Source organism: Canis lupus, chromosome 1 (genome assembly GCF_048164855.1).
Source record: "Canis lupus baileyi chromosome 1, mCanLup2.hap1, whole genome shotgun sequence".
NCBI lineage: Eukaryota > Metazoa > Chordata > Mammalia > Carnivora > Canidae > Canis > Canis lupus.
In genome coordinates, this window is record NC_132838.1 from 65,414,366 (window position 1) to 65,422,614 (window position 8,249).

Genomic DNA, 8,249 nt, shown 5'->3' on the forward strand with positions numbered 1-8,249 from the left:
AAATGTGATGGGAGAGGAATGAATGGATTAGATTTATTGAGGGTAGATCTTGAGCAGATGAGTTTGGGTAAGCAGCTCCTGCTGAGAGAGCTCCCGGGTGCCCAGCTCAGGATGGCACCCCAAGCAGCATTCCTGGGGAGCCATTAACCATATCATACAGGGAGTGGCACAATCAGGTTTTCTGAGATGGCAATCTGGCAGCCCCTTCAAGGAAGAGACTCAAGGAAGCTGAGAGACTATTGCAATGGTCCAGGCGAGGGGAAGTGAGGGCCTGGCCTGAGGATGCCGAAGAAGGAACCATTCTGCTGGCTGCACTCATAGACATTGTGATGGCTCACCCATTCCTTCTGCAGCCAGACTTCGAGGTGTTGGTATCCGTGATTTGTAGGTGAGTAAAGAGAACCACCATGTACTTAGAGAGGAGTGCTAACGGGAGAATACAAAATGATACAATTATGGGACATCAAAACTGGAAAAAATCCTGAGGTCTATTCCAACTCCCTCATTTTACCTATAAGTTAGTTGGCTATTTAATAGCAAATTTGAGGCTGGCGGCCAGGTCCCCAGCCAGTGAGACACCGGCTTGTTCTGTAGGGTATTGTTACCGGTTGAATTTTATCCACAAAAATGACATGTTTATGTCTTAACTCCTAGTCCCCACAATTGTGACCTTATTTAGGAATAGAGTCCTTGTAGATATAATCGAGATGAGGTCATCAGAGTAGGCCCTCATCCAATGGGACGGGGGGGGGAGGGTCTTAGAAGAAGTAGGAGGTAGACATGTGAAGACACGGAGACATAGAACGATTGCCACGCGAATACGGAAACTGAGATTGAAGTTACTGGACCGCAAGCCAAGAAAGGTCAGAGACCGTGGCTCCCCCCAAAAGTTAGGAACGAGCCAGGAAGATTCTACCCAGAATCTCACAGGGAGCATGACCCTGCCAGCACCTTGATTTCAGACCTTGGCCTTAACAACTATGAGAGGATAAATTTTGGTTGCGTTAAGCCGCCTGTTTGTAGCACTTTGCATGGTAGCCCTAGGAAACTAGAGCAGTTGCTGTTAAAGTTTAAATGTTTTGTGTATGCATATCTGTGTGTGTGTGTATGGCGAGGTCCCCTCTGAAATAGCTTCAAAGAAATTGCCCAATACAGAGCTACACTTAAAAAAGTAAGAAAACTCACTGGGGGTTATTCTGTATGTTAGTAAATTAAACACCAATAAAAAATAAATTAAAAAAAAAAAAAGAAAAAAAGAAAAAGAAAAAGGAAGAAAAAAAAAAAGGTAAGAAAACTCTTCCAAGCATTACACACTCCAAATCAATTTGCTTCAACGGTAAATCTCACTTTCACACAATGGGACGATTTTAGCCCCCCAAATTCAAGGACATCTCATAAAGCATTTTCATCCACTATCTCATTTCATCTTCACGTTAAGTTCTGAGAGGTAGGAACGCGAGAAAGTGATCGATTGTCCCAAAGTTACCAAGTGATGGAGCCAAAGTCAAATTACAAGACTTCCCAGTCCAAATCCTCTGCTCTTGCTTGTCTTGCTCTTGCTCCTGCTCTCTCCCTCTGGTGAGAACCGTTCAGGAGAAGCGGGGGCTACGGATAAGGAGGGTCTCTGCACCGAGATCGCTTGCACATGTACTTAAGAAGAGTCAACTTGAGATACTAGCGCAAGTGCCAGCAAGCAGTCGTTTCCAGGAAAGACCTGCTAGTGATATAAAGTGAAAATGCAAATAGTCTAACTCATCCCAATGAACATTTATATTCAGTGTTTGGGTGTAGAAAAAAAGCCTCTAAGATGACATGGTCTTGCCTCTCCTCCCTAGCTGTATCCTGAGTATCTGGGAAATAAGCTTTCCTTATAAAAACAGCGTGTATAGCCTTGAACACCAGAACCAATTCAGCTTCTTAAGCGACAAGGACAAACTGGGTCTACTCTTGTCTCCAGCATCATTCTATAATTTTCTATCTCAGTTCTCACTGTCAGATTTTTTTTTATGGTTGGTAAGAAAAAAAATCATATCTTGGACAAGGGACCCAATTCAAATTTTGATTTAGAGTTTTTGTTCACTTACTTGTTTGTTTTTGAGACACCGGATATCTTGTGTAGGCATCTGCAGGAACACACAAAATCGACCAACAATTAAACTTCTGGAAAATGGGTGTGACGTGTGGACCCCAAAACACCATTTATCAGAAACTGGTGAACAGCATTAGGTTAATTACGGCCATCATGCCTCTGGCCTTGTGTGGACGAGAGGGGGAGAAGGAAGAGGAAGGAAGCTCTTCGCTTGTATAGGACAATAAAAGACAATGGTTTTCTAATAGCAATCCTGTGGCTCTTTATTAAATGAGCAGGACAGTGACATCTGTCTCAGCCGGGGGGGAACCGCCGGGCAGCACCTGTTGCAGTGCTGGTCTAGGAGCTCACAACGCTGAGGGTCATTCTCTCCTTGTGTTGCGTCCTGAAAGTACTTACAAGTCAAGGATAGTGACTCAAAAGTAAACCTCAGGCTTTCAATTCTCTGGCGGGGCAGAAGGCAAGTTCATGACCAATCCCCTACCCAGTCCAGAAGCGTCTGTACTGTTTGGTGTCAGGACAGAGACCAGAAACATAGCCGATGATGTGGGTGTCCGCATCTGCGCTGGGGCTGGGGCCCTGGCTGTGTGCAAGGGCTCGGTGTGCACTCTATGCCTGCAGTCACAGCTTCGAAAGGACTACCCCGTGTGCACACAGCCTCACGTAGCCCCTTCATCCACTCGCACTCTTAATAAAAGTCAGCCCGGTTTTGTTACAATATTGTCCAGGGGAACATTCGGATTCTTCAGTTATGCTGCAATGTCATGTATCCTTCATTATTTTAAAGAAAAAAAGTCACAGGCTGCCTTTTTCTTTCTTTCTTTCTTTCTTTCTTTCTTTCTTTCTTTCTTTCTTTCTTTCCTTTCTTTCTTCTTTCTTCTTTTCTTTCTTTTTGCCTTCATTACAGAATTTTCATTTTAGTATTTATTATAATAGGATCTGGATTTGCCTTATAACATTTCAAGTAAAAATTGCCATTCCCCACCCCACATCCCGACATACATGCAAATGCTTATAAAGATTGTATTCAAAAGTTCTAAGGAAGGTATGAGAAGAGCTTCCTGTGGACAACTGAGACTCCACGACTAAGCCCAACAGGTTTGATGCAGATAGAGTTTTGTGGCCTCAAGAGTTAAAACCCCAGGACCCCCGCCTCCACCTCTTCCCATCTGTCCCCACTTTACAGATGAGAAACTCAGGGCCCCTAACCGACCTCAGGGCTGGGAAGAGCCGTCCTGGAACACGTGCCCACAGCTGACCCAGCAGCACCACACACAGCTTTTGACTCTTCGCCCTGTTAGTTACTCTGCCCAGATTTCCAGGAGAAGGCCAAGCCTGCCTGCCGCCCCACTGCCCGGGAGCTGGGAGTGACCTCCCAGAAGCACAAAGCCACTTGGCAGGGCAGTTGCTGTGAGGTCTGGGACTCCCCCAGCACTGAAGCGGTTAACTTGTAGGAAGACCCGGAGAAAGAAAAACAGACTAAGAACTGCCTTGTGGGGAGGAGGGCTAGAAAACGAGGCTGTTGCTGTTGTTTTCATTGTGTGCACTCTAATCAGGGAGGGTAAGAACAATGATGCATGTAATGCTGATTTTGGAACGTGTCCATGCAGCTTTTCCCAGGCTAGACAGCCTTGGGAACCAGTGATAGAGTGGCACACCAGGGGCACAGCCTCAATCACCAAGCCCAGGGCAGGGCAGCCTTTTCTGTGGATAAAATATGTGAGGGATGACAAGAATCTTCCCAGCATGGGAAGTGGCAGTAACAAAAAAAAAAAAAAAAAAAAAAAACACCCCACACACAACAGGGGAAACCTGTGAGGGTTTTGCATCTGGAAGCTCAACCAGGACCCAGGACCCGGGGACGTGATAATCGAGAGATGGGAGACTTCTCCTTCTACCCACCCCATTCCATTTTTCTTTTTTGTTTGTTTGTTTCCTTTTTTGCATTCAACTTGCCCTCCCTTTCTTCCCCACTCCCCTCCCCCAAACTCCCTCCACCACACTTTGAAGCCTAGATGAAAGCCCTGTGTTGTGGCTGCTGGCACCAAGGAGCGCAGGGGGAAGGCTGAAGTGTGCTTTAGTTTAAGATGCTGTACTTTTCTCCCAAGGAAAAGGGGGAAAATCAGCTTGAAACAATACGTTGCATTTCGCTGGAGAGCATACTTTATGTATCTAGGACTCAAACATGGTCCTAATTTTTTCAAAGCTTTTGTCTTCAAGGATAAGGGAATAGCTAAAATGTGGCATCCTCCCTCAAAGTGAATGCATATAACTGCAAGGGCTTTGGAGTGGTATTGTTTAATAAAATAAAACAAGAAAGAGGCAAAAATCAGGCACATGAGCTTTTTGGTATTGACACAACTGTAGATCGTAACTTTCTCGACTGTTGACGAAAACAGCTCCTTTATTTTGAAATAGCACATTCAAGCTATGCTGCGCTAAATAATTTTGAAGGCATGACTCCCATATATTTATTTAGTCATTAGCTTACCAGATTTAGCAAATAAAGATTCAGGACACCCAGTTAAATCTGAATTTCAGCTAAACAATGATACATTTTTTAGTATAAATATATGCCGTGCAGTGTTTGGGATTAAATTTATGCTAAGAATTTACTTGCTATTTATCTGAAATTCAAATTTAACTAGGTGTTCTATATTATATCTGACAACTGTCCTAGTCATGACCGTTCTTAGCTCAGCCTCTTAAAATTATGTTAGAATGTTTTTTAAGGGCCCTGTTACAACATGAATTTGAATTCACCAATTTGAACAAGGAATATTCAAAATATTGTTGACAAAGACTCCCTACAGTACAACCTTCCCATGGCCCTGCCCTAATACCCCCTAAATACACCCACATATACACAGAACTCCTCGCTCCCCCACTCTCGCCACCCCTCCTACACACATACCCTATTGAGGTTTTAAAAAGATTTTTATGTATGTATTTTTCCATCAAAGGAAGGATTGGCTAATATGTTACTTAGATCAGTATTTATAATCAACTCACTCCTAGCATGGAAAGTGCATATAGCTCCCACTTGGCCATTACTTAAAACTGCAGCTGCTTTGTCAAATAGCAATAGCTCATGAGATCTAAATGAGGCATAATTATTTTTGGTTAAAAATGTTTCCTCAATTTATCTACTTAATGCCCTGAAAGGTGGTTTTATTATTTTATGTTTACTTAGGGAAAAAAAAAAAAAAAAACTTGTGCTTATAGACATAAAATCAACCCAAAGGAACTACTTGGAAAGCTCCACTGACCTGGTCCTATACGCTATGTCTACAGACACCTTGTGTCCACTTTTGCTCATGTGATCTCGTGTTCACTTGAACTTGGACAAAGTTGAAGGTCTGGTATTTTTGCCTCTCACAGCTGCTATCTCTCGACATGACCTGGGAGGTTGGTGAGCTTCCAGTACATTGGAACTGAAGAGGGGGATAAAGTAAGATTGAGGATGTGTAGAGGACAATGCTGGAAGAGAAGATTTATAAAGGTCTGAGGTCTCCATGTATGTGAAATTTAAATTGTGCATTTAGGGTTGCCTGGGTGGCTCAGTCAGTTGAGCAGCTGACTCTAGATTTCAGTTCAGGTGGTAATCTCAGGTTCTGGAATCGAGCCCTCTACTGGGCTCCATGATCAGTGGGGAGTCTACTCTGAGTCTCCACTGAGAGAGGATTCTCTCCCTCTCTCTCTCTTTCCTTCTCTCCCCCTCCCACCTGCTTGCACACATCGTACTCTCTCTCTCTCTAATAAATGGTTAAAAATAAATAAATTGTAAATTAAAAACTATTGCTTTTGGGGCACCTGGGTGGCTCAGTGTTTGAGCATGATCCTGGGATCCTGGGATTGAGTCTCACAAAGGGATGCCCCGCGGGGATCCTGCCTCTCCCTCTACCTATGTCTCGGCCTCTCTGTGTGTGTGTGTCTCTCATGAATAAATAAATAAAAATATTTAAAAAATAATAAAAATAAATAAAACTATTGCTTTTATTTTTTTTAATTTTTATTTATTTATGATAGCCACACAGAGAGGGAGAGAGAGAGGCAGAGACATAGGCAGAGGGAGAAGCAGGCTCCATGCACTGGGAGCCCAACATGGGATTCGATCCCGGGTCTCCAGGATCACACCCTGGGCCAAAGGTAGGTGCCAAACCGCTGCACCACCCAGGGATCCCAAAACTATTGCTTTTAAACAAATACTGAAATTTGCATTTAAAACTATAGCTGGAATACTGTAGAGTTTCACCTAGAGATTCACATCTCTTTTGATAGCCATTTTCTTCCCTACCAAAACTATTTTTTGATTAGGTCAAAGGATTACTTTGTTAGAAAAGTATTTCCTTTTACTCATTTTTTTTCAGTGTAAACTCACTCTGCTTCCTAAAACACTGGCACCAGAAAATGAATTATTAGAAAATTTCCTGAATACCATTCTACTTTTCAAGAAAACAAAATTTCAATTTGAGGAGATACTTAAACCTATATAACTTTTACACAAACCTCAATAGTGCTCATGATGTGTCATCATCCAATTTTCCAAACATAGTCAAGGTGATCTCTTTGGATCTGAAAATTTCTTTATAAGAAGAAGAATGGGGGAAAAAACACAGCTATCTCCTTATCCCACTATTCATCACCCATCTGTGCTCATTCCCATCTCCACCCCTCCACTTATACAGAATGGTGAGTTTACCAAATAAATCCATGTAAATGTTTAGATGGTGAAGTAGCATGGTGACTGAAGAGTCTGGAGAACTTGGTCTAATTTCAACTCTTGATACTGATAACTCTATAAACTTGGGCAAGTCCATTCTCCATTCCCAGGCAACAGACTGAGAAATAACAGGACACCAAATTTCTTTGAAGAATAAGAATGTAAAAGCAGATGTTCAAAAATGTCCTTTTAAAAAAAAAAAAAGATTTATTTTTTAGAGAGAGAGACAGAGAGGGCACAGGGAGAGGGAGGGGCAGAGGAGAAGGGGAGAGAGAGAGAAGGGGAGAGAGAATCTCAATTAGACTCCCTTCAGAGTACAGGGCTTCACTCCAAGACCCTGAGATCATGACCTGAGCTGAAACCAAGAGTCAGATACTTAGCCGACCGAGCCACCCAGATGTCCCTCAAAAATATCTTCTTATTCTGAAATTCTGATTTTATATCAATTTCCATTAATAGGGCCTGCTTTCTCTGCTGTGTATCAGAAGTCAATGAGTGTGCCCATTAGTTTCACTTAATTGAAGATATTTTAATGGACTTAGTTGAACTTTTTTATGATAATAGCTTATTTTTGGAAAACTTACACCCCAACAGAAGACACCTTTGAACAGAATTACAAAGAAGCTCATGTAAAGAGTGAAACTGTCAGCTATTATGCCTACAAATCCTCTACTTGGGGAAATTAGAATTTGTAAATATTATATTTTGGCCACTGAATTTTCAAATAAGGCTAATGCAGGGATATAAATGAGTATTTATTTGTTCAGATGGTGTGCCCATTTGTGGGCTTCACATATTCAAGTATTATAGCTGCACTGGAGTGTAGACAAATATCCAGACAAACCAATTTTTTAAAAAATTTTTTTACAAACCAACTTTTTAAGAGAGCAAATGACACTCTCATTGCCTTCGGAAGACTAATCAAATATAAAAGGACTTGGATCAATTATAGGATTGATATGGCATATGGCAAAGGCTGTTCTTTTAAGAGAAAAAATGCAAAATATGGAGACTGGGAACCAGGAACCAATCAAGGGAGTATCTGAAAAATGAAACAAACATCCAGTTTGCTGATCAGAACCAGGACCCAAGGATTATTGTGAAGAAATCATTGAAATCATCAGTCCAGTCTAGGGAGAGTAAAATTGACAACCTGGATAAAGGGCCGGAGGAAGAAACTACAAAACAAAAGTAGGGGGACTAACCTGAGGGCATTGTTAGAGCCCTGATATCCTGTCTTCAGGGCTGCAAGCCTCCAGATCAGCTCATTTCTCCCTACAGATCTGTGGCAAATGGAATCAACCAGGTTCCTGCCCGCTCTTCCCAAATCTAGGCTTCAGCAATCTAGAGGCAGAACCACATCCACGTATGGAACCTACTGCTTCCTCTGCTCCTGTAGAGCTGCTCCTTTCCTGACGTATCATTTCAAAGGCCCTT

The 8,249-nt window shown here is 42.4% G+C and overlaps 1 long non-coding RNA gene across 1 annotated transcript; it reads right to left on the bottom strand.

The window, feature by feature from the left end:
- Positions 1-2,326: 2,326 nt before the first annotated feature.
- On the bottom strand, positions 2,327-3,626 carry LOC140637016 (uncharacterized). The gene is made up of 2 exons (XR_012034266.1): positions 3,303-3,626; positions 2,327-2,985 (listed from the first exon to the last, which is right to left on the bottom strand). It is a non-coding gene; the product is annotated as an uncharacterized lncRNA (long non-coding RNA).
- Positions 3,627-8,249: the final 4,623 nt, after the last annotated feature.